The sequence below is a fragment of the Capricornis sumatraensis genome, chromosome 5 (assembly GCF_032405125.1).
Source record: "Capricornis sumatraensis isolate serow.1 chromosome 5, serow.2, whole genome shotgun sequence".
Classification (NCBI taxonomy): domain Eukaryota; kingdom Metazoa; phylum Chordata; class Mammalia; order Artiodactyla; family Bovidae; genus Capricornis; species Capricornis sumatraensis.
In genome coordinates, this window is record NC_091073.1 from 93,891,178 (window position 1) to 93,915,740 (window position 24,563).

The following is a 24,563-nucleotide window of genomic DNA, read 5'->3' on the forward strand; positions in this document are numbered from 1 at the left end:
TTAAAAAAGTATAATTTTTCATACATCTGCAAATCTATAATGAATTTCTAAAAAATGGCTTGCAGGATACATATAGCATGATCAATAATTCTATTTCTAAAGAGATAAAGTAAAATAAAAGTATTTTACCCCTTCATAGAAAACTTTAGCACAGTCCTTTGCTAAGTTTCCAAAAAATAATATATTGATCTTGCTGATCTCTGAATTCGAATTATCTTGTTCTATAGAGAAACACACACAGAAAAACACTTCAGATACAGAAGTTTAATAGACACAAAAAAATTGCTGACAATGAAATTCTAAAACCTATAGTTACTTCAAAATAAAATTATGAAGAGCAACTAAAATGTTTATAATTCACTTTTAGTTTATCACCTTAAGAATTGCAAAAATAATGTACAGAATGCTACTAGGCATTAAAACCAAAATTATAACAGTTTCAACTATAATATGTTTTACAAATTTCTGTAAATACCACATTAACATCACATAATGATCACTTTCAATTTATTTTCCTATGGTTACCATCAAAAGAACTGAATAAGATACTGAATAATAACTAAATAAAAATAATTCCATTTTTGTACTGTATAACATCATTCTCCAAATACTTTATTTTTACCGAACTTCTGGTAATATATAATTATTAGAACTTTAAGTTTTAATCTAGACAAATGAGCTCTCTGCAGCACTCATACACTGAAGAGAAAAAGAGCAGTGTGAGTGTAAAAACTGAGCTTTTTGTGATTTTGACAATAAGAATTATTTAGAAAAGAAGAAACAGATATGCTATGAGGAATCTCATTTGGAAATTCTAGGCTTTGGGGAAGACTCTCCATAATCTTTGTTCTCCAGAGGTCACCTCCTAGAACCACTGAAGCAAGGTCAAATGCTAAGATTCAATTACTGTAACATCTGAGAGAAGTCTCGTTAATATCAGCTTTCAAACATTCAATTACTCCAACAACTCTCATATCAGACTTTCATGTACCTATGAAGCACATGAACCATCTTTCCAAAACTTGCAGTGTAACTTATAACTCTTGAATCTGCTACTTTATCACCAGCAATGAAAAAACTATGACACATCTGCCTATTACCTCCTTTCACTTACTTCTGTCATCCAATTCCTCAAAATAAGTAGACATATAAATTGAAACACTAATGTTCTCAAAAGCAAAAATACAATGGTTTCTAATCAAAATATAACTTACTTCCTTAATATAGTAAATGCCCTGTCAGATGTCTATTTCTGGCCATGACAGAGTAATGGGAACTGGATTTGTTTTGTCCTTAAAGAGACTAGAAACTAACAAAAACAACAACTATATATATATATATATAACTATTATATATATATATACACACAACTATTGTATATACTATATTGTATATATATATATACATACAATATATATTGTATAGTATACAACTATTATATATATACAACTATATATATACAACTATTGTATATATATACAATTATTACATATATACAACTATATATATACAACAACTATTTATATATATATACACACAACTATATATATACAACTATTTATATAAATATACACAACTATTTATATATATATAAAACTATATATATAAAATTATATACAACTATTGTATATATATACAACTATATATATACATATACAACTACCGTATATATATATAAAACTATTATATATATGTACAACTATATATATATATATATACAACTATTTATATAAATAGTTGTTGTGTGTATATATATATATAGTTGTTGCATATATATAGTTGTTGTGTAGGGGACTGGAATGCAAAGGTAGGAAGTCAAGAAACACCTGGAGTAACAGGCAAATTTGGCCTAGGAATGCGGAATGAAGCAGGGCAAAGACTAATAGAGTTTTGCCAAGAAAATGTACTGGTCATAGCAAACACCCTCTTCCAACAACACAAGAGAAGACTCTACACATGGACATCACCAGATGGTCAACACCGAAATCAGATTGATTATATTCTTTGCAGCCAAAGATGGAGAAGCTCTATACAGTCAACAAAAACAAGACCAGGAGCTGACTGTGGCTCAGATCATAAACTCCTTATGGCCAAATTCAGATTTAAATTGAAGAAAGTAGGGAAAACTGCTAGACCACTCAGGTATGACCTAAATCAAATCCCTTATGATTATACAGTGGAAGTGAGAAATAGATTTAAGGGTCTAGATCTGATAGATAGAGTGCCTGATGAACTATGGAATGAGGCTCATGACATTGTACAGGAGACAGGGATCAAGACCATACCCATGGAAAAGAAATGCAAGAAAGCAAAATGGCTATCTGGGGAGGCCTTACAAATAGCTATGAAAAGAAGAGAGGCAAAGAAATAGAGGAAAAGAACAGAATGGGAAAGACTAGAGATCTCTTCAAGAAAATTAGAGATACCAAGGGAACATTTCATGCAAAGATGGGCTCGATAAAGGACAGAAATGGTCTGGACCTAACAGAAGCAGAAGATATTAAGAAGAGGTGGCAAGAATACATGGAAGAACTCTACAAAAAAGATCTTCATGACCCAGATAATCATGATGATGTGATCACTAATCTAGAGCCAGACATCTTGGAATGTGAGGTCAAGTGGGCCTTAGAAAGCATGGCTACAAACAAAGCTAGTGGAGGTGACAGAATTCCAGTTGAGCTGTTTCAAATCCTGAAAGATGATGCTGTGAAAGTGCTGCACTCAATATGCCAGCAAATTTGGAAAACTCAGCAGTGGCCACAGGACTGGAAAAGGTCAGTTTTCATTCCAATCCCGAAGAAAGGCAATGCCAAAGAATGTTCCAACTACCGCACAATTTCACTCATCTCACATGCTAGTAAAGTAATGCTCAAAATTCTCCAAGCCAGACTTCAGCAATAAGTGAACTGTGAATTCCCTGATGTTCAAGCTGGTTTTAGAAAAGGCAGAGGAACCAGAGATCAAATTGGCAACATCCGATGGATCATCGAAAAAGCAAGAGAATTCCAGAAATCCATCTATTTCTGCTTTATTGACTATGCCAAAGCCTTTGACTGTGTGGATCACAATAAACTGTGGACAATTCTGAAAGAGATGGGAATACCAGACCACGTAACCTGCCTCTTGAGAAATCAGTATGCAGGTCAGGAAGCAACAGTTAGAATTGGACATGGAACAACAGACTGGTTCCAAATAGGAAAAGGAGTACGTCAAAGCTGTATATTGTCACCCTGCTTATTTAACTTCTATGCAGAGTACATCATGAGAAACACTGGGCTGGAAGAAACACAAGCTGGAATCAAGATAGCCGGGAGAAATATCAATAACCTCAGATATGCAGATGACACCACCCTTATGGCAGAAAGTGAAGAGGAGCTAAAAAGCCTCTGGATGAAAGTGAAAGAGGAGAGTGAAAAAGTTGGCTTGAAGCTCAACATTCAGAAAACGAAGATCATGGCATCTGGTTCCATCACTTCATGGGAAATAGATGGGGAAACAGTAGAAACAGTGTTAGACTTTATTTTCTTGGGCTCTAGGATCACTGCAGATGGTGACTGCAGCCATGAAATTAAAAGACACTTACTCCTTGGAAGAAAAGTTATGACCAATCTAGATAGTATATTCAAAAGCAGAGACATTATTTTGCCGACTAAGGTCCGTCTAGTCAAGGCTATGGTTTTTCCTGTGGTCATGTATGGATGTGAGAGTTGGACTGTGAAGAAGGCTGAGAGCTGAAGAATTGATGCTTTTGAACTGTGGTGTTGGAGAAGACTCTTGAGAGTCCCTTGGACTGCAAGGAGATCCAAGCAGTCCATTCTGAAGGAGATCAACCCTGGAATTTCTTTGGAAGGAATGATGCTAAAGCTGAAGCTCCAATACTTTGGACACCTCATGAGAAGAGTTGACTCATTGGGAAAGACTTTGATGCTGGGAGAGATTGGGGGCAGGAGGAAAAGGGGACGACCCAGGATGAGATGGCTGGATGGCATCACAGACTCAATGGACGTGGGTCTGGGTGAACTCTGGGAGATGGTGATGGACAGGGAGGCCTGGCGTGCTGTGATTCATGGGGTCGCAAAGAGTCGGACATGACTGAGCGACTGAACTGAACTGAACTGATTATATATATATATACACATACAACTATTGTATATACTATATTGTATATACATACACATACTATATATATTGTATATATTGCATACAACTATTTTATATATATATACAACTATTATATATACTATATTGTGTATATATATATACTATATATATTGTATATATATATATACATACTATATATAGTGTGTATATATATATACAACTATTGTATATACTATATATATAACTATTTTATATATAAACTATTGTATATATAAATATATATACAACAACTATTTATATATATATAAACAACAGTTTGCAGACACTGGACAACAGGAAGTGCAGGGAACTAATTTCTTTGAGAAGGAAAGCAAAGCCAGAGCCCTAGTTTATTTCCTGGAGATTCTAGGCAACAGAAAATGAAGGTAAAATCTAAAGAAAGCCCAGCAACCTCACTGAAATCAGAAGAGTTCAGATTTGAGGACAGCAAAGTGGATAGAATTTGTGCAATTTGTTGTTGAAAGGAAGATAGCAGCATAGACAAGTGCTCTGGAGATAAGTGCCTTTGGGTCTTTGGCCGAGTACTGATCTCCAAAAGCACAGGAGGAAAGACTCCCAGAAAGGAATTAGAACCACTTGAAAGAAAGAGGCAGAATAATTCTGAGACTCACACAGTACTGTGAACTGTTCTGGCTCCAGAGTGGAATCCTCATACACAAAGCACGTGGTACACTTGTCAGAAAGGCACCTCCTTGGTTATCAGGACAAATTAGTCCCGACATAAACGCTGCTCTAGACCAACCCTAACAAAGTTAATCAAATGGATTCCAAGAGAATTTATAGTATTCCAAAATGAAGACAAATAATATTTAAAGAATTACAAATAAATCCAATGTTTGATAATATAAAACTCTGAATGTCCAGCATTCAGTTAAAAAAACTACTAACGATGACTACATAAGAACTGGGGTAGGGAGGATACATGGTCAGGGGGTGGGGGGTCAATAGAAAATAACTCAGAAATAACAGTGATAATAGCATTGACATAGAAGATTTTGAAACAGTTATTAAAATTGCATGTTCAAGAAAGTAGAAGACAATAGGTGAGGAGAACTGAGAGACATAAAAAAACTAAACAGGAACTTAAAGAGTTGAAAAATACAATATTAGAAGCTAACAATACAATGACTGAAGTTAACAGCAGGTTAAGAGAAAAGAAATGTTACCTGAAAATAGGAAAACAGAAAAATCAAAATCAATTAAAACAAAAGCTGATTTTCAAAATCAATCAAATAAATCTCCAGCCAGAATGATCAGGAAAAAAGTAAGAGAGAGAAGACAGAACTCATGAATTATCAAATCAATGAAATACAACATCATTACAGATTCTACCAACAATAAAAGCATATAAAAAGTATTTTATGAATGATTTTACACCAACATATTGACAACCAAGATGATCTGGATAAATTCCTTTAGAAACACAATCTACCAATGCTTACTCAAGAAAGAAAGAGATAATTTCAATAGCCCTATGTCAATTAAAGGGACTGAACTTAGAATTAAATCTTCCTAATGAAAAAATCTCCATATAAAAGTGGTTTCACCAGTGAATTCTATAAACATTAAAGGAAGAAATAAACAATTCCAGGTAAAGTCTTCCAGAAAATAGGAAAGGAGGGACCATAAACAACTCTTCACTAAGGACAGCATTACCCCAACATCAAAACCAATCAAAATCACTACAGGAAAAGACAGATTCCTACCATATTTTTCATAAATTTAAATGCAAAAATTCTTAACAAAACATTAGCAAATCAAACCTAAAAATATATAAAAGGATAATACATCAGGCACGCCACTACACTCTGCTCTATTTTTCTTCAAACCAAATTTCTGTCAATTATTACTTTGTACAATTATTTGCTGAATTTACTTATTCCCCTACAATGTAAACTCCATGAATGCAAGAACCTTGTTTTGGTCATTGTTATATTGCTAGCTACATTGCTGTACCTAGAACAGTGTCTGTTATATATATGGTTTCCAATAGTTTTGGAAATACACTTCAAAGTTTATTTCCCATTCCCTGCTGTAGACTATTCTTCATTCATTCAACTAATTTCAGACTTCAGATGAGATTTACTTTGGTCTCCAAGTATTCTAAACTCTTATCAAGATTATTTAAGGGTTACTAGGGAGAAGAATTACCTCACGTAACACCTAGGAAAGAAATAACATGCTGAAAATAGCATTATCTTACAATTTGCTGTTTGGGTCACACTAATGAAACTAGAAAATAGGGAGATGAGTTAGCCATTGTAATATCTGGGTAGGACATTAAAGGAATCTGAAGTAAAACAGAAGCCATGGGGGAGTGGGGAGTGGACAGACTTTGAAGAAAAAGATTTAGAGATGAATAACTTTTCATTCCATATATTTGATGCTAGAGTAAAAGAATAAATTTTCACTCCATAGATGTTCACACTAAAAATGATTTTTGTGGGTATATGTGTATGTATACATAAAGTTACCCATTTCTAGATTATAAGCCACAAGTTAAGCAGAAATGGTCTTGTCATTTACCTTGAAGTCCAATCTTTAAAACAGCTCTTCTGTTTTCACCACAAATTAAAGAAGAGATAAGTGAGAGTTTTCCCTGAAGTAAAAGAAAAATAGTTATAGATAAATCCAAGAGATTGTAATAACATAACTAAAATTAGAATAAATTTTTAAGGCTACTTTACTCATCATTACAAAATACTGGAAAGAATCCAAGTACTGCTACACTGGGGAATGTTATAAACAGACTGTAGTGGAATTCTAGCAATCAATAAAATGTAATACTATTGATAAACGTAACAACTTGCAGAATTGCAAGGAGTGAAAAGAAGCCACAATCAAAAGGCTACATACTGATACATGTAACATATAATATTGTACATCAACTATATTTTAAAAGGAAAAAGCTACATACAGTTCAGTTGCTCAATCATATGTGACTCTACTCAGTCGTGTGTGACTCTACATAAATGATTCAATTTACATGGCATTCTTGAAAGGCAAAAAGTACTGTATAACCTGAGAAAGCTGGTCAAAAGTGGTTGCCATGGATTGAAATTAAGGTAGCAGCTGACTATAAAATTTGGGGGGAGTGAAAGCTTGTTCTACAGCTTATGGTTGCAGTTACATGTTTTTATACATCTGCCAAAACTCACAGACCTATATATAGTAAAAACCAGTGAATTTCATAGTAAAATGCATTTAATAAAATTCAAGAAACGTTGAGATACCTGCAGACATGTGCAGTTTAGAAAAAGGAATGTAAGAATTCAAACTGACATTTCATTTATATCTAAACTTAATAACACCAATAAAAATGCTAGAATTTTAAAAATATTTCACTTAAATTCTTCTATATCAAACACACAAAATAGGAATGATGAAGTTAGGTACAGCACAGTAATAATTAACATTAATGATCCATCAGAAAGAAAATTAATTTAATCAAATCACTAATAAACACAAGTATGCAAGAAGATGGGGAAACAGTGGCAGACTTAATTTTGGGGGGCTCCAAAATCACTGCAGATGGTGACTGCAGCCATGAAATTAAAAGACACTTACTCCTTGGAAGAAAAATTATGACCAACCTAGACAGCATATTCAAAAGCAGAGACATTACTTTGCCAACAAAGGTCTGTCTAGTCAAGGCTATGGTTTTTCCAGTGGTCATGTATGGATGTGAGAGTTGGACTGTGAAGAAAGCTGAGCGCTGAAGAACTGATGTTTTTGAACTGTGGTGTTGGAGAAGACTCTTGAGAGTCCCTTGGACTGCAAGGGGATCCAACCAGTCCATTCTGAAGGAGATCAGCCCTGGGATTTCTTTGGAGGGAGTGATGCTAAAGCTGAAATTCAAATACTTTGGCCACCTCATGCGAAGAGTTGACTCATTGGGAAAGACTCTGATGCTGGGAGGGATTGGGGGCAGGAGGAGATGGGGACGAGAGAGGATGAGATGGCTGGATAGCATCACCAACTGGATGGACGTGAGTTTGGGTGAACTCCGGGAGTTGGTGATGGACAGGGAGGCCTGGCTTCATGGGGTTGCAAAGAGTCGGACATGACTGAGAGACTGAACAAACCGAACTGATGCAAGAAGCATCATCCTAATCAACCAAATGTGAAGTGAGTTTGCAAATACTAAAAAACGTTTGATTAGGAATTTAAATACAATGAAGTAGAAAAGACCAGCTGTAATACATAGAACTTTATTTCATATGACAGAAAATATCAGGAAAATGGAAAACAAAAAAAAATGAAAGATAAACAAATGTCTACATGGAGAATATTGATTTTTCATATGACAGGAAATATCAGGAAAATGGAAAACAAAAAAAAAGAAAGATAACAAATGTCTACGTGGAGAATATTGATTACCGGGTAAAACTGAAAAGTGACATCATTTCTCTTTTACTATATGACACATTTTGTCAGAAAGCTCTTTACCTGCTTCCTATCACTCTTAGCTTTGACCCAAAATTAAATATACAACTAAAATTTTAAAATTCACTGCTGCTGCTGCTGCTAAGTCGCTTCAATTGTGTCCGACTCTGTGCGACCCCACAGATGGAAGCCCACCAGGCTTCCCCGTTCCACTAAATATGCATAAAAAATATTGGATATAACCCCCCCCCCCCCAAATTTCAGGAACTTAAAAGACAAAATCAATAGAAATTCCACAATCTGAAATCCTCTGCGAAAACAAAACAGTACTGAAGAAAGACAAACAGTACCTGAAAGACCAGAAGGACAATATCAAAGAACCCAACATGCAACCATACATGTAAGTGACATCCAGAAAAAGAGTAATAATATGCAAGAAAAAAAAAATCCAAGAAACATTAGTCAATAATTTCCCTAATTTGATGAAAACTGTTGAACTATGCATCCAAGAAGTTCAGTTGCTCACATCTGGATAAGTTCAAATAAAAACCACACCAAGGCACTCGACAATCCAACTTCGGAAAACAAACGCTAACTATTCTGAGTTGTGTCAGTTCTTACCTGGATATATTTCTTGTCATAATCACAACCTGGCTGTAGGGATCTGATATCTACTTTGTGTAATTTATTTAGCAGATCAACTTCAGGCACTCCATTGACTTCTTTTATTAATTCAAGTGGCATATCAGACCTGCTTCATAGTGTGATAGAAAGCAAATTAGGTTAGGGAAGTTGATAACTTACTGCTGAAAACACAAAAACCAGTATTTTATTCAAAGTAGTAAATAATTTGCTTTAAGCGTCTTTGATTTGCTTTTCCTTTTTAGTCAGTCATCACTGTTGGGGGAGAAGAAGGACGGGTGAATTATTCTGTAATTTTATTACGATGATCAATACACACATTCTCCTAAGGCATTCAAACTTAACCATTTTCTATTAGTCTTGTATTTTAAGAACTACTTGTATAATTCAGCTTTAGAATCTGTGAAAAGGGCACTAACAACTGCCTTTACCACGGTGCTTTGAAAGGTACAAACTACTGAGGAAGGGAAAGGAGGTTGAAAAGTTTTGCGCTTGTTTTTAAATCCCTTTGGCAGTTGTAACATTGTGTAGGTAAACTGTGCCCCAAAAGTTTATGATTCCAAAATACATCTGTTGCCTCCTTCCTCCAGGCCCTATGCAGTCGAAAGAAACTACTGAACAGCTGTTAACCTGCGCATTTTCAGATTCTTTTTTTTCCCCCAAACTTATTGCCTGGGACACGCACTAGTATCGATATTTAGTTTTAGTGTGTGCGCGCCAAGCTTCTCCAAGCCAGGCGACAGTCTCGAGGGCGGAGACGTGGATTAACTGAAGTCAGGTGCTCACAAAACGCTAAAACGCTCACCACAAGTAAGCTCACGAGAAAGACAAGTATGAACAGTTTCCCTGCAATAACTCCTCCAAATGTTGATCTAAACTAAACCAGGCTCTTCATAATACCGGTTCAGGTCCCGACTCACCTCGTAACCACGTCAAGATCTCCAAATTTAGCTTGGAAATTGACTGACCCGCTCTTTTAAAAGAGAAACTAGGAAGAGTTCGGAAGGGCGCGCTGGTGACGTCACACGCACGGCAGCAACCCAGTCCCACGCATGCGTACGCGACCGCTAGGGCATACGAGCGGCTCGTTCTCGGGCCTTTGGAGGACGAGCTGCGGGATGGTGTCCAGGCCTAAAATGCGCTGAAAGTTTCTCGGAATACCTAGAGAGGATCCAGCGCGTGGCGGGGAGGGTGGCGGCTGTACTATTCCCGCGCGCCCAATTCCCGCGGATCCACTTAGGGCGGCTCCCGCCGATTTCGAGCAGTCTCTCCGGCGGGTGGCAGAGGGAGGAGAGGCGGTGCTACACATTTCCTAAATCCAATAGCCAATGAAAAGCCTTTCGCAGACCTAGGCGGGTTTGGTAGATTTGGAAGCTCCTGGGGACAGGGCCCTTATTTTAGTTCCCAATTGTCTTCCCCTAAAGGAAGGAGCTCTAACGCAGTTTTTACAGTGAAATAAATCTAGCAATGAGGAATGCTACTTTTCAGATTTGATTAACCGCTTCAATGATTTATAGGACTATGATTTTATGCTATAATTAATGAACTGTTTAGTTGCTAAGTCTTGTCAGACTCTTGCGACCCCATGTGTAGCTGGCCAGGCTCCTCTGTCTGTCGGATTTCCCAGAAAAGAATATTAGAGTGGGCTGCCGGTTTCCTTTGCCAGGGGAATCGTCCCCTCCCGGGAATCAAACCTGCCTCCCCTGCATTGGCATTTGAGTTCTTTACCACTGAACCACCGTAATTAGTGAGACGCTGCTAAATGTGAATCTTTTGCTTATTTTTGATTTCTCCCTCCAATCATTTGAGTGAAAACACCCAGTGCAAAACTAGAATGAAATAAAGATTCACATAAATATTTCCAATGCTATTTGGACTGAAACATCTGCTGTACATATATATTTGCAGGAAGAAATAGCTAACATATTTGAAGAAAAAAAATTTTTTTCAGCAGGAAACACGTGTGTTAGTCCATCTTCCCTTTCTCTCCCATCCTTGTATCCATATACCACCAGTTGTGATAACAGTTTGAGCTCTGCAGCTGGTTATTTGAGGAAAACTATCCAAGGGGTCAATTACACATCTTTTCTCAACCTATTTTCAACTTTTCCTGCTTACTCACTGTGTTGATCTGAAACAAGTAAGACTACCAGATAATTCTCCAACAAGGATGTGTTTATTTGGGATCAGTAGAACGTGGCAACTCAAGGTTTGCAAAAACGAGGAAACATGCAAGAAAAGGACTGGAAAGGGATGAAGAAAGCTGGTATAGAGGGGGAAAGAGAGGTGGGAGAATTTTAATAAGCAAAGAATTCATGGCTTTTCATTGAGTCTTCTTTTAACCTTATTTTATATTGGAGTATAGTCAATTAACAAACAATGTTGTGATTGTGGTTTCAGGTGAACAGTGAAGGGACTCAGCCATGCATATATACCTATCAGTTCACCCCCAAACTCCTTTCCTGTAACACTGAGCAGAGTTCCATGTGCTATACAATAGGTCCTTGTTGGTTATCTGTTTGAAATATAGCAGTGTGTACTTCATCCCCAACTCTCTACCTATCCCTTCCCTCCATCCTCCTCCCTGCAACCACAAGTTCATTCTTTAAATCTGTGACTCACTGTTTTGTAAGTTCATTTGTATCAAATATCTTTGCCAGGAGAGGGAAGTCTGTCTTCTTTCTGTTGAGGTCGGCAGGGTGTGAGATCTCACTTTTCTAGTCTCCCAACTCTAGAGACTAACTGAATTTTTTTCCAATATCTAACTGAATTAACAATCACCCAGATTATAGTGTTCTGGAAACATAAAGGTAATTACTATCTTTTTTAACTTTTTGGACTTTTTGAACTTATTGGAAAGAAAAAAAAAGTTTATAGAAGATATTTTCATAAGCTTCCTGTTTAACATAGGCCCAAAGCCTTGGTGGTCATCTTATAGGGTCCTTATAAATATATAGGACTGAGACAGGATTCACTATTTACTATTGGGTTCTACAGGGAAGTACACAGGAGCAATTCATTTCTTTGGGAGTGAAACTATCCACTGATCTTATGACTATCGGTTCTCCAAGTTTACTAAAGCCCCAAATTTTAACACCATGATCATTACAGGGGAATTTTTTTTTTTCAACTGTCATATAAACTTGGTAACACAGAATCTGTATACATGTTCTTAGTTTTAAAAATATACAGCATCTAAACTATCTTTTTAGTTAATCCTGCAAGTTATCCTTTGCCCTAAAATGAGAAAAAAATCTTACTTTCAATTAAAAAAAAGGGGGGGAAAGTGCCAAATTGATCTTTTTGAAAGTGGAGTAAAACACTGTGGGGTTCAAACAGTATAGTTATCAATTCCCTATATACAAAAAATGAGAGAGATGATTAGTCCTTATTGATATATAGATATGTCCACCTATCACTCCCAGCAAATCTTAATACAAACATAATAGTTCATCTCCATAAACCGCAAGACAATTTACTCAACAATAAAGTTATATAAATCAGGTATACGTTGGAAAAGTTTAGAACACAAGGACTGTTTTGAAAGGTCAGTTTGACTGTGGAGAATAATATGTCATTATATCTAATGGTAATTCCAATTGTATCCAATCCAACTCTATTTAATTGAGGTTTCTGCTTATTTTATTTTATTTTAATTTTTCTTACATTTGCAATTGGCATTTAAACACCTTCTTCCACAGCCTAAGCTTACTACAGGCAAGGAGAATTGTTTGCTATTGTGACCAATGTGACCAATTGTGACCAATGTCTGGCACATTGTAGGTGCTGAATATTTGTTGAATGAACAAATGTTAAGGAAAAAAAAATTCTCTTTCCTCACCTCTGGCTTCCATCATTCCATTTCACCCCTAATTTACTGTGTTACATTGAAATTGTCATTCCAAGATAACTGAAGATTTCTTTGTTGCTAAGCCAAAAGGATACTTTTCAGTCTTTCTTACTCATATTTTTAAAAAGTACTTTTATCTTGCTACTGTAACTGCACAAGGCCTTATGGGGCCTCTCCGGGACAGGCCATCCCCCCTCATGTCCTCCACTTGCCTCTTGTCTGTAAAAAAACTTTAGCCAAATAATAAATTTAATCAGAGAAATGAGAAAATGCAGAAACAAAACTGTCAAGCAAGACTAAATAATGATAGTTTAGCTATTAAACAAAGTCAAAGACAGTTTTTCTTAAGGGCTATATAAAACATTCTGCACCATATCTTTTGAACTGTTTTGCAGATACTAAAACCCCTGTCAGATGAGTTTGCCCACAAACGTGCTGACCACAAGCATGTAGACCCACAGACCATTTGGAACCAGAAGTTGATGATGTAGCCTCCTGCTTATCTCATCACCAGCCAAACGAAAGGATGTCCATGAACTGAGCATATACCCTGAAACCTTCTCACGAGCATGTAGCTCTTTTTTCTCTTTCTCCTGTATAACCTCCAAGCAAACCATGGGGAGTAGGAACTCAGTTCTTTGGTCCCTGAGTCAACCTTCTCTGTGGGATTGCCAACTTCCTCAATAATGCTCTTTCCTTTTACCCAATATTGGTCTCTCAGTATCAGATTCTTGAGCCATGAGCAGCCAAATTTAACTTTGGTAACACTACCACATGTTCTTAGTTTTTCTTTTGCCCTCTCTCAACAGAAACTTTTAAAGTTTTCTTTTTTTCTTTCCTGTTGAAGTCTATGAATGTCCATATTCTACTATGACAAAGATATCTAAGAAAGGTGTACAAACCTGCTTTTTTAGTTGTGATTGTTCTCAATTACTCTAGGACTCAAATGCTTACTACACATTCAAGCTTCTAATCTTGTTCTTCTTCATAACCTCCTAGTTACTGGCTGAGTTTGGGATGGGTCTGGCTCCAGATCCTACACTTTTCTTCCTCACATTAGTAATTAGTTTGTCCTACAAATACAAAAAAAATATGAAATACAGTATAATTTAAGATAATAAAAGGGGGAAAAAAAGAGATTGAATCAACTAGACAGGGTAATGAACTCATATGAAGCCAAAACAATCCATTATTGTTTTTCTACCTTTACTGAAGCAATATAAAAAGCTACACTGACTAAAAATCAATGTAACAGCTATTTCAAGTTATAATTTTTAAAGGTGCAAAAAAGGAAGTTTGGGTATAAAATCTACAATGTAAAAATGTTCAATTTTAAGAAAAGTTAAAATGAGATTCTCACTAATAAAAAATAAGTGCTAAAAGTAGAATTTTTTAACTAAGAAAAGCATGAATATAGGATTCAGTGCTCCCCTAGTGGCTCAGGTAAAGAATCCACCTACCATTGTAAGAGATGCAGGAGATGTGAGTTTAATCCCTGGGTCTGGAAGATTCCCTGGAGTAGAAAATGACAACACACTCCAGTGTTCTTGTTTGGAGAATCTCATGGACAGAGGAGCCTGCAAGGCTACAGTCCATGGTGTCGCAAAGAGTTGGACACAACTGAGCATAATGGATGAACACTGTTTTCCTAAGTAACTGACCAGAAGGAAAGAAATTAATCTACAAGATTTGGGTACTTCTTATCTCTCATAAGCATTTTTAAACTGCTCTTACCTATTTATTTTTTAATGTTGATATTTTGAGTTGAATTTTCTAGTCACTCAATACTCCAAATTTATTTCCTGTGCATTAATTGTGGGGTTGTTACCCATTCCTATTGCAATCAGCTATCTTCCTGCAAGCATTTGGTATCATGTTGCATCCCAAGCACTTGACAATATCATGTTCTACTTATTCTTTAATTTTCCTAACAGTAATAACAAACTAGATTACATTGTTTAGAGTTCATTTCTTTGCAGTATAATAGCATTTGTGTCCATTCCTGATAAACATATCAGTAACTATAAAATCTTATTTCTAAAGCATCAACTTTTTATATTGTTATATAGTTTAAAAGATGTTTCAAACATAAATTTATAGCAACTTTATATTTCAAGCATAAATTTAAATAAAGAATATAATCATAGGGTATATTATGAAAACAATAAAGATATTTTTAAAACATAATATTGAATATCACAAATTGAGAAAAAATTAGAGTCTATTGAAGAGATTCCACCACAATTCCTGTATTTTTAGTAGTATTTTTTTAAAAGTACATATAATTTCCAGTTATCATCACATTAAGTTCAGTGAAAAGCTCTGTCTGAGAGGAATACTAAGGGACAAATCACACACTAAGGAAAAAGTGAAGGACTGGAAAAAGAACATAACAGCCTGAACATTTAGTAAACATTACAGGGATACAGATACATGAAGGAAGGGTGAGCAAACCAAGAAGGACCATGATCTTATCAGAAAGAAGAGTGAGACACTCTCCTTTTTGAACTAAGCCATTAGGCACCTAGGTAATTCGTAGACTCTAACAGGTACAGGGTTGATTGAAACAGGCTGTCTCAACAGAGATAAATTTTAGTTAAGTTACACTAAAGATAAATACTGGGGAAAAAATCTGCATTTACAATATCAACATAAGTTAATTCAGAATAAGATTCTCTGAGAAAACAGTTTATCAAGAAAAAAAAATTAAAAAAAAAAAAAAAGAAACCTCAAGGCTCCAATGTATGAGAGGAAACATATGGCGCCAATGTGTGAGATGAAACATGTTGCCTAAGAAAATGGTTCTTTGTTTCTCTGTAGAGGTGGAGAAGAGAGAGGGATTGAGAGGAAACCAGCAAAAAGCCAGAGGGTATACATGAGTCCCTGAAGAGATGGCATTTTTTGATGCCTGTGTTGTCTTTCATTAACCCATATAATAAAATTCTAATTTGGTAAAGTTGTTGATCACATGAAATTAAAAGATGCTTATTCCTTGGGAGAAAAGTTGTAACCAAGCTAGACAACATATTAAAAAGCAGAGACATTACTGTGTCAACAAAGATCCATCTAGTCAAGGTTATAGTTTTTCCAGTAGTCATGCATGGATGTGAGAGTTGGGCTATAAAGAAAGCTGAGCACTGAAGAATTGATCCTTTTGAACTTTGGTGTTGGAGAAGACTCTTGAGAGTCCCTTGGACTGCAAGGAGATCCAACCAGTCCATCCTAAAGGAAATCAGTCCTGAATGTTCATTGGAAGGTCTGATGTTGAAGCTGAAACTCTAATACTTTGGCCACCTGATGTGAAGAGCTGACTCATTTGAAGAGGCCCTGATGCTGGGAAAGATTGAAGGTGGGAGGAGAAGGGGGCGACAGAGGATGAGATGGTTGGATGGCATCACTGACTCAGTGGACATGAGTTTGAGTAAACTCCAGGCATTGGTGATGGACAGGGAGGCCTGGTGTGCTGCAGTCCATGGTGTCGCAAAGAGTCAGACATGACTGAACTAAACTGAACAGCCATCAGATTGTAGCCGATCCCTACAGTGAGCCCTGAGGAAAGGAAGCTCAGGATGTGAAAACAGGATAGTGGCCCCAAATAGATTAGGTGCACATGAAAGAAATGATTTCAGTAAGCCTGGCTTGCACCTTCCCATACATAGAAAAGCATTAAATTCTTTGAGATACCTGATTTTCCTTAATTAACAATCAAGCACTAATCTGGGTACTGCTGTGAAGAGATTTTACAAATCAATTGATGTTAAGTATGGAGGTTATCTTCTACCATTAATAGACACAACTTAGTGACTAAACCAGAGAAGGCAATGGCACCCCACTCCAGTACTCTTGCTTGGAAAATCCCATGGACAGAAGAGCCTGGTAGACTGCAGTCCATGGGGTTGTGAAGAGTCAGACATGACTGAGCGACTTCACTTTCACTTTTCACTTTGATGCATTGGAGAAGGAAATGGCAACCCACTCCAGTGTTCTTGCCTGGAGAATCCCAGGGACGGGGGAGCCTGGTGAGCTGACGTCTATGGGGTCACACAGAGTTGGACACGACTGAAGTGACTTAGCAGCAGCAGCAGCAGCAGTGACTAAACAACACAAAATGGAGGTAATCTTGAGGCCTGACCCAATCAGGCAGAAAGCAAAGAAGAACTTATGGCAGAAAGCAAAGAAGAACTAAAGGGCCTTTTGATGAAAGTGAAAGAGGAGAGTGAAAAAGTTGGTTTAAAACTTAACATTCAGAAAACTAAGATCATGGCATCTGGTCCCATCACTTCATGCCAAATAGATGGGGAAACAATGGAAACAGTGACAGACTTTATCTTTGGGGGGCTCCAAAATCAATGCAGATGGTGACTGCAGCCATGAAATTAAAAGACACTTGCTCCTTGGAAGAAAAGTTATGACCAACTTAGACAGAGTATTAAAAAGCAGAGACATTACTTTGCCAACAAAGTTCCATCTAGTCAAAATTATGGTTTTTCCAGTAGTCATGTACGGATGTGAGAGTTGGACTATAAAGAAAGCTGAGCGCCAAAGAATTGATGCTTTTGAACTGTGGTGTTGAGACTCTTGAGAGTCTCTTGGACTGCAAGGAGATCCAACCAGTCCATTCTAAAGGAAATCAGTCCTGAATATTCATTGGAAGGACTGGTGCTGAAGCACAAACTCCAATACTTGGCCACCTGGTGTGAAGAACTGATTCATTGGAAAAGACCCTGATGCTGGGAAAGATTGAAGGTGGGAGGAGAAGGCGATGACAGAGGATGAGCTGGTTGGATGGCATCACTGACTCAATGGACATGAGTTCGAGTAACCTCTGGGCATTGGTGATGGAGAGGGAGGCCTGGTGTGCTGCAGTCCATAGGGTCACAAAGAGTGGGACACGACTGAGTGACTGAACTGAACTGAACTGAACTGATTGATCACAGTAAGGAAGTAAGGCACTTGGTCTATGTTCAGACTGATACAAGTATAATTGAGGCAGCACACACTGAAGAGAGAGAAAGAAAAATAAGAATGAAAGACCAGCTGAAAATTAGCAGACATGAAGGATAGATTAGTCAAAGAGGAACTTTCAGTTTCTTAACACTGTAGATGTATAGGTTTATGCCTTGAGTTTAGAGTCATTATTTTCTGAATGTTGTGTAGAGTATACTATGAGTATAGTTCTGAAAAATCCTGCATGCAATAATACTCACATATAGAACTTTTTATAATCTTAGGATAAAAAAAAATGTGTTAGACTTCAACATATGTGTTTTTAAAAGACTCTGATCCAGTTCTGAAAGTTGGAGAGCGTGGTATCAGGTAGTAAAGTGTGAACTGATTTTTTTCCTCTTTTTTACCCATCTTTTTTGAGTGATCACAAATAGGCAGACTTTTAAATCCTTCATAATGAATAGTTTAAATGATGGAGAATTGATTAGGAGGTTGTATTTTTTTTTAGTTCATCATGATTATTCGGCATAATTGAGAACCATTTGCTTTAGGTTTAAAACATGCTTTTAACACAAAAAGACATTTCTTACTTCTGTCAGATCTTTCTTCTATTAGTTTAAATAGAATCTGCATTTATTCATTACATTCATACATTTTTTGAGGAAATGGAAAATTCAACATCATAGAGTCCCTTTGATGAAAATTGAGGATATGCTATTCTTTTTTCACTTGTATACAATAACATTGAGAAGTTCTGCAGCTAAATGACAGTTTATCTTTTCTCCCTACAGCGCTAAGCTATAGCTACTGTATTAGAGGATGAAATATCATTTGTGTTGGTTCTAGTTTTATCTAGTCCTCAGTATAAAAAAATTAGTCCAAAGCATCTTTCCTGTGATTAAAGTAGAATAGAAATGATTGCCGTATAATCATATTTGAAAAACTTCTAGTTTAATTAGGGTATATTCTACCCAGAGTACAGTGTCAAAGTCTGGCATAGTCAAAGGAATAGAACAGATGGAGAAAAACAAATATTTTCCTTTTCCTACTTATTTTCATATTAAGATGGTGTAAATGAGTCCAAAGTCTAGATCCATGTTTGTTTACCAGTTTTGTAACTCCATCAAAAAGAAAGGAATTGGTAAAAAGAAAATTTATTCTTTCTGCTTTGTCATTTATACTGACCATGAAGAATTGTTTATGTACTCCAAGTAATCCACTAATCAATTTTATTCATATTAAATTTATAATACTAATAATATTAATCTGGATAAATCTCAATTTTCCCTCATAGTAAACATTCTTCTTTTCTTTCAATTTTTGCCCATTAGCCTTTATATCAAACCATTCATTCCTCCCTCAGAAAAATTCTATCCTCTTTGCCACAATTACACATTCAGGAGTGAGCATGTGGCCCAAGGACAGATGAAAAGGTATTTGCTGGGTACTTCTGGGGGAAAATTTTTTCCTCTCTCTGTTGTCACAGCAACAGTATGGCAAACCAGCCTCCCATCTTTCTGATACAATGTGAGGAAACATGTAGATCAATTAATCCTGTATGCCATCCCATGGCCAAAAAGGAAACAAATTTATGATGAAGCTAGTCTGTGGTAAAGGAGCAGAATGTCAGATTTTTTAAAAATCTGCATTTGGTAACTTTAAGCCCTTATATCAACTAACTCTGAAATTCACATGCCTCTGAATTTCAAGTTTTATGAACTTGTTTCAATTTTGCATGACTGGCAGTCAAAAGACTTCTTTCAGGCTAGCACCAGGGAATTCATAGGTGTAAGACGTCTAACATTGCTAATAATAATCTAATATTTTCATATGCATCCTAGATATCTCCACTCATATGTCTGGAAGATATCTCCAACTTTCAAACCAGAACAGGCTCAAAACAGAACTCCAGATGTTATGAACTCCAAATTGTTCCTTTTTAATATTCTCTAATTCAATGAATGGCACCACTTTCATGCAATTAATTACTCAGGCTAAGCCACCTTGAGGATGCTCTTACTTCTTCTAACTCTCCACAACCCATCTGAAAGTTCTCTCTGTTTTCAGATCATATCTACTATTCTGGATCCAGGCCTTTGCCATAACCTCCATCAAGTCAATTATCTTTCACTGTTTCAAAGTAACATCCTTCTAAAATGGATGACTAACCATCATTCTTATCATTTTACATCTAATTCCCCACATGGGACCCAAAGGGATTCTTTAAAAATATATTGAGAAAATGTCACTTCCGCTGACAATATCTTTCAGTGGTTTTTCACCATACTCCAAAAAAAGAAAAAAAAAATCTAGCCTCTCACCACTTCCACTTTTGCATTCAGATATTCCCCCCAGTCTCTCTGCTAAAAAGTACTGACATCTGCTGCTTTGGAAACAGACTAAACACACTGAAATTCTCTTCTTCAAATATTCAAGAAACTTGGCTCTCTTCCTTGAGGTCTCTACTGAAAAGTTACCTGCTGAAGGGTGGTTTCCTAACCATTTGTTCACTATTCTTTACTATCTTGTATTGGTTCTAAAGCAAATAGGTGACTATATATTATCAGTCCAAATGGCAATATTTGACCATCCAATCTATTGGTAACTGATCATCTGCTTATAGATTTTTCAGTGATAAGAGCTATAATCCATTTTTGCTTACAACATTTTGACATGAGGTTGTTTTTTGTTTTATTTTGTTTTCAGTTGCAACAAAATAGTTAGTACGAGTGTTTAACTCTCCATGAACCAAAATCTGAGGTTGGCTACACTATGTAAACTTCACTATTAGAACTACTGCCATCTCCTTTCCGTTATCAGTTGCATTACTCTTTCCTTTGTGAAACCTGAGACCGCTTATGTCAGCAGTAAGGAGAAGGAGCAGATGCTAGATCTTAGAAGGAGAAAGTCACATAGAGAAGACTGTGTTGAGCAGAGATGTGACTCTCAGTGTAGTGATGAAGCCAGCTTCAAAATAAACCACAGATCCCTAGGCTTAGGAAACCAGAAGGGATGTGGTACAAATGATTTGGTCTATACATGTAAGGCTCTTCTGGCAGAGAGCAGGTCAAAGAAGAGTGAGAAGGTCTAAAAAGGCAAAGAGAGGGCATATGGTATATGCTAGGTATCTCTATCTCACTTTTTGAAAACTGAATTACAGCTGTCTATTCCAGGACACAGAATTAGAAGGTAAAGCACTTACCCTTGGGGAATATTAAACAAAAAAGAAAAAGTCCAGACAGTAAAAACCTCAAGGTAAAACAAACCTCATCCAAACTATTTGTTTTTGAGGATGAATCAGCAATCCGTGAGAAAACAGTAATATGAACACTTTTCAGAACATTCTGGGACCTGTAATTGATAATCTAATCTGGTTTCCTAGAGGCCCTTTGGCAAATACATTTATCTATTACCCTAGTTTAGCATTGTTGTTAATCTTAGAGAACTGTAAAAAGAAAAAAAAAACTCATATAAGCTATTAATATAAGATGAAATATGAAAATGATAAGACTTTCCAGAATAGTATTTGGGGCAATTTCCACAGGCCTGTATATACTTCACAATTTTCCAGCTTTCCCCAGGTTCAAATAATAAAATACACACTACAGCTAGAGTCATATTTGTAGATTGATGGCCTAAGCACATTCTAATTTTAATTGCATACTTTGATTACTCTCTGATAGCTCCAAGTTTAACTGTTAGACTTTTGAAGCTATCTTTGACATATCCCCAATTTTTTAATGAAAGCAAATATTAAAACAACACTCATTTAAGTGAGAGAGTAAATATCCACAGTTTTGCATGGATTCATTGAGTCTTCCCTGGTGGCTCAGATGGTAAAGCATCTGCCTGCAATGCAGGAGACCCAGGTTTGATCCCTGGGTTGGGAAGATCTCCTGGAGAAGGAAACAGCAACCCACTCCAGTACTCTTACCTGGAGAATCCCACAGGTGGAGGAGGCTGGTAGGCTACGGTCCATGGGGTCGCAAAGAGTCGGACACGACTGAGCGACTTCTCTTTCATCTACACTATGTCTGTGACCTGATATTTGTATTCTGTGGCGATGACCACCACAGAGATGAAAAACAAAGTTGCTATTAAATATCAAAAATCCTCATGTAGTGTGCCTAGTCAGGTCTGAGTCTTTACACCTCCACGGACTATAGCCTGCCAGGCCCTTCCCTCTGTGGAATTCTCTAGGCAAAAATACTGGAATGGGTTGACATTTTCTCCTCCAGGGGAATCGTCCCGATCCAGGGATGGAACCAGTATTTCTTGTGTCTCCTGCATAGGCAGGTTGATTCTTTACCACTAGTGCCACCTGGGAAGTCCTAAAACCCCTAAAGTTAATTAAATTACAAGCTTTAAAGGGCCCCCTTCAATTAGGACCTCTAGATAATACAATATCTAATGATACTCTTCAGAACTTTACACCACACATTATTGTGTTTTAATGTGTAAGCCATAATAAGGCCATTCTGGGCTTTGCAATCTGCCCCATCTCTTAAATGCACATGGAAAAAACATTCTGCAAGTGACAAACTCCCTCACCAAAAATATTGCTAACACAATCTCCTAAATTTCTAGAATAAATAAATCCACAAAGACACTGTACAGTTTCTTAGGAAAGTTCAATCCAGACCAGAGGGAAAAATCAGGCTTCTAATCAGTAATCATAGGAAGTGCAGAACAAGGACATTGGATGAAGGTGCCTGACTAAATATAAGAACCCTCTCCTGGCCAAATCCCTTTTAAATGGCCATATATATATATTTTACAAAATAATAAATATAAAGTGGTGATGGAAAACTAGAATATCTTTTATCAATCAGCCATGCAATTTGAGGAATTAGTTACAAATATAAAACAGAGAAAAGAGGCTCGTGCAAACTACAGCCCAAAAGACATTGGGAGGAGGACAGAGGGATAGATGTGAAATCTTTACCAAAGGAGGATTCAGTAACAGAGCAACACATTTAAATGGTTGGGAAGATCCCAGAGAAGGGATTACTTGGGTGAGTGCACGTGGAATAGCTGGGCAGAATCTTCTTCTTTTCTGGGGATCAGCTGCTTTTGCCCTCAGAGCAAAGAGGTGACAGTCAGCGCCTGCGTCACTGAAACCAGACATAATCAGACAGAAATCTTAGGCAGTCAACCAGCATTTCAATCCCATGGTTTCCTGAGGCCAGCTCTGATGTCAGAGCATATATCCACAGCCAGCCAAACAGAAATTAACAAACAAAATTATAAGGAACTAGTGTGAGGAAAATATACTCTGTTAGGGCTTCCCAGGTAGCTCAGCATGTAAGGAATCTAGCTGCAATGCGGGAAACACAGGAAACGTGGGTTCTATCTGTAGGTCATGAAGATCCCCTGGAGGAGGGCTTGGCAACCCACTCCAGTACTCTTGCCTGGAGAATCCCACAGAGAGCCTGGTGAACTACAGTCCCTAGGGTTACAAAGAGTCAGACACAACTGAAACAACCGAGCAAGCACACGTGCTTTATTACATAAGTTGCCAAACCCAATTTTGGAAGAAATTCGTCTCAATATTTAAGAGACCAAACAGGAGACTTTGAAAGGCATTTAATTAACATCTTTAGACTGAGCCAAGATGTTATAAAAGTATCAGAAATAGTAACATGACCTATCATATATTGCCTGGTGACTCAGTGGTAAAGAATCTGCCTGCCAGTGAAAGAGGACCAGGTTTGATCCCGGGTAGAGAAGATCATCTGAAGAAGGAAATGGCAACCCACTATAGTATTCTTGCCTGGGAGATCCTATAGATATGGGAGCCTGGAGGGCTACAGTCCACAGGATCACAAAACAGTCAGATACAACGTAGTGAATAAACAACAACAGCATATCATAGATGTAGATTACTCAGTTCAGTTCGGATCAGTCATTCAGACATGTTTGACTCTTTGCAACCCCAGGGACTGCAGCACTCCAACCTCCCTATTCATCACCAACTCCCGAAATTTACTCAAACTCACATTCATTGAGTCGGTGATGCCATCCAACCATCTAATCCTCTGTCGTCCCTTTCACCTCTCGCCTTCAATCTTTCCCAGCCTCAGGGTCTTTTCAAATGAGTCAGCTCTCCGCATCAGGTGGCCAAAGTATTGGAGTTTCAGCTTTAGCATCACTCCTTCCAATGAACACCCAGGACTGATCTCCTTTAGAATGGACTGGTTGGATCTCCTTGCAGTCCAAGGGACTCTCAAGGTCTTCTCTAACACCACTGTTCAAAAGCATCAGTTCTTCGGAGCTCAGCTTTCTTTATGGTCCAACTCTCACATCCATCCATGGCCACTGGAAAAACCATAGCCTTGACTAGATGGACCTTTGATGACAAAGCAATGTCTCTGCTGTTTAATATTCTGTCGAGGTTGGTCATAACTTGCCTTCCAAGGAGTAAGTGTCTTTTTATTTCATGGCTGCAGTCACCATCTGCAGTGATTTTGGAGCCCCAAAAAATAAAGTCTGACACTGGTTCCCCATCTATTTGGCATGAAGTGATGGGACCAGATGCCATGATCTTCGTTTTCTGAATGTTGAGTTTTAAGTCAAA

At 37.1% G+C, this 24,563-nt stretch overlaps 1 protein-coding gene across 1 annotated transcript in view; it reads right to left on the minus strand.

Annotated features, from left to right (window-relative positions):
• Positions 1 to 6,757, minus strand: part of POT1 (protection of telomeres 1) — a 94,886-nt gene extending 88,129 nt beyond the window's left edge. Inside the window, exons 1-2 of the mRNA XM_068972911.1 lie at positions 6,688 to 6,757; positions 130 to 221 (exon numbers count right to left, since the gene is read on the minus strand). The gene's annotated coding sequence lies outside the window, so the exon portion shown is untranslated. The remainder of the gene's footprint in view (positions 1 to 129; positions 222 to 6,687) is intronic.
• Between the last annotated feature and the right edge of the window lie 17,806 nt (positions 6,758 to 24,563).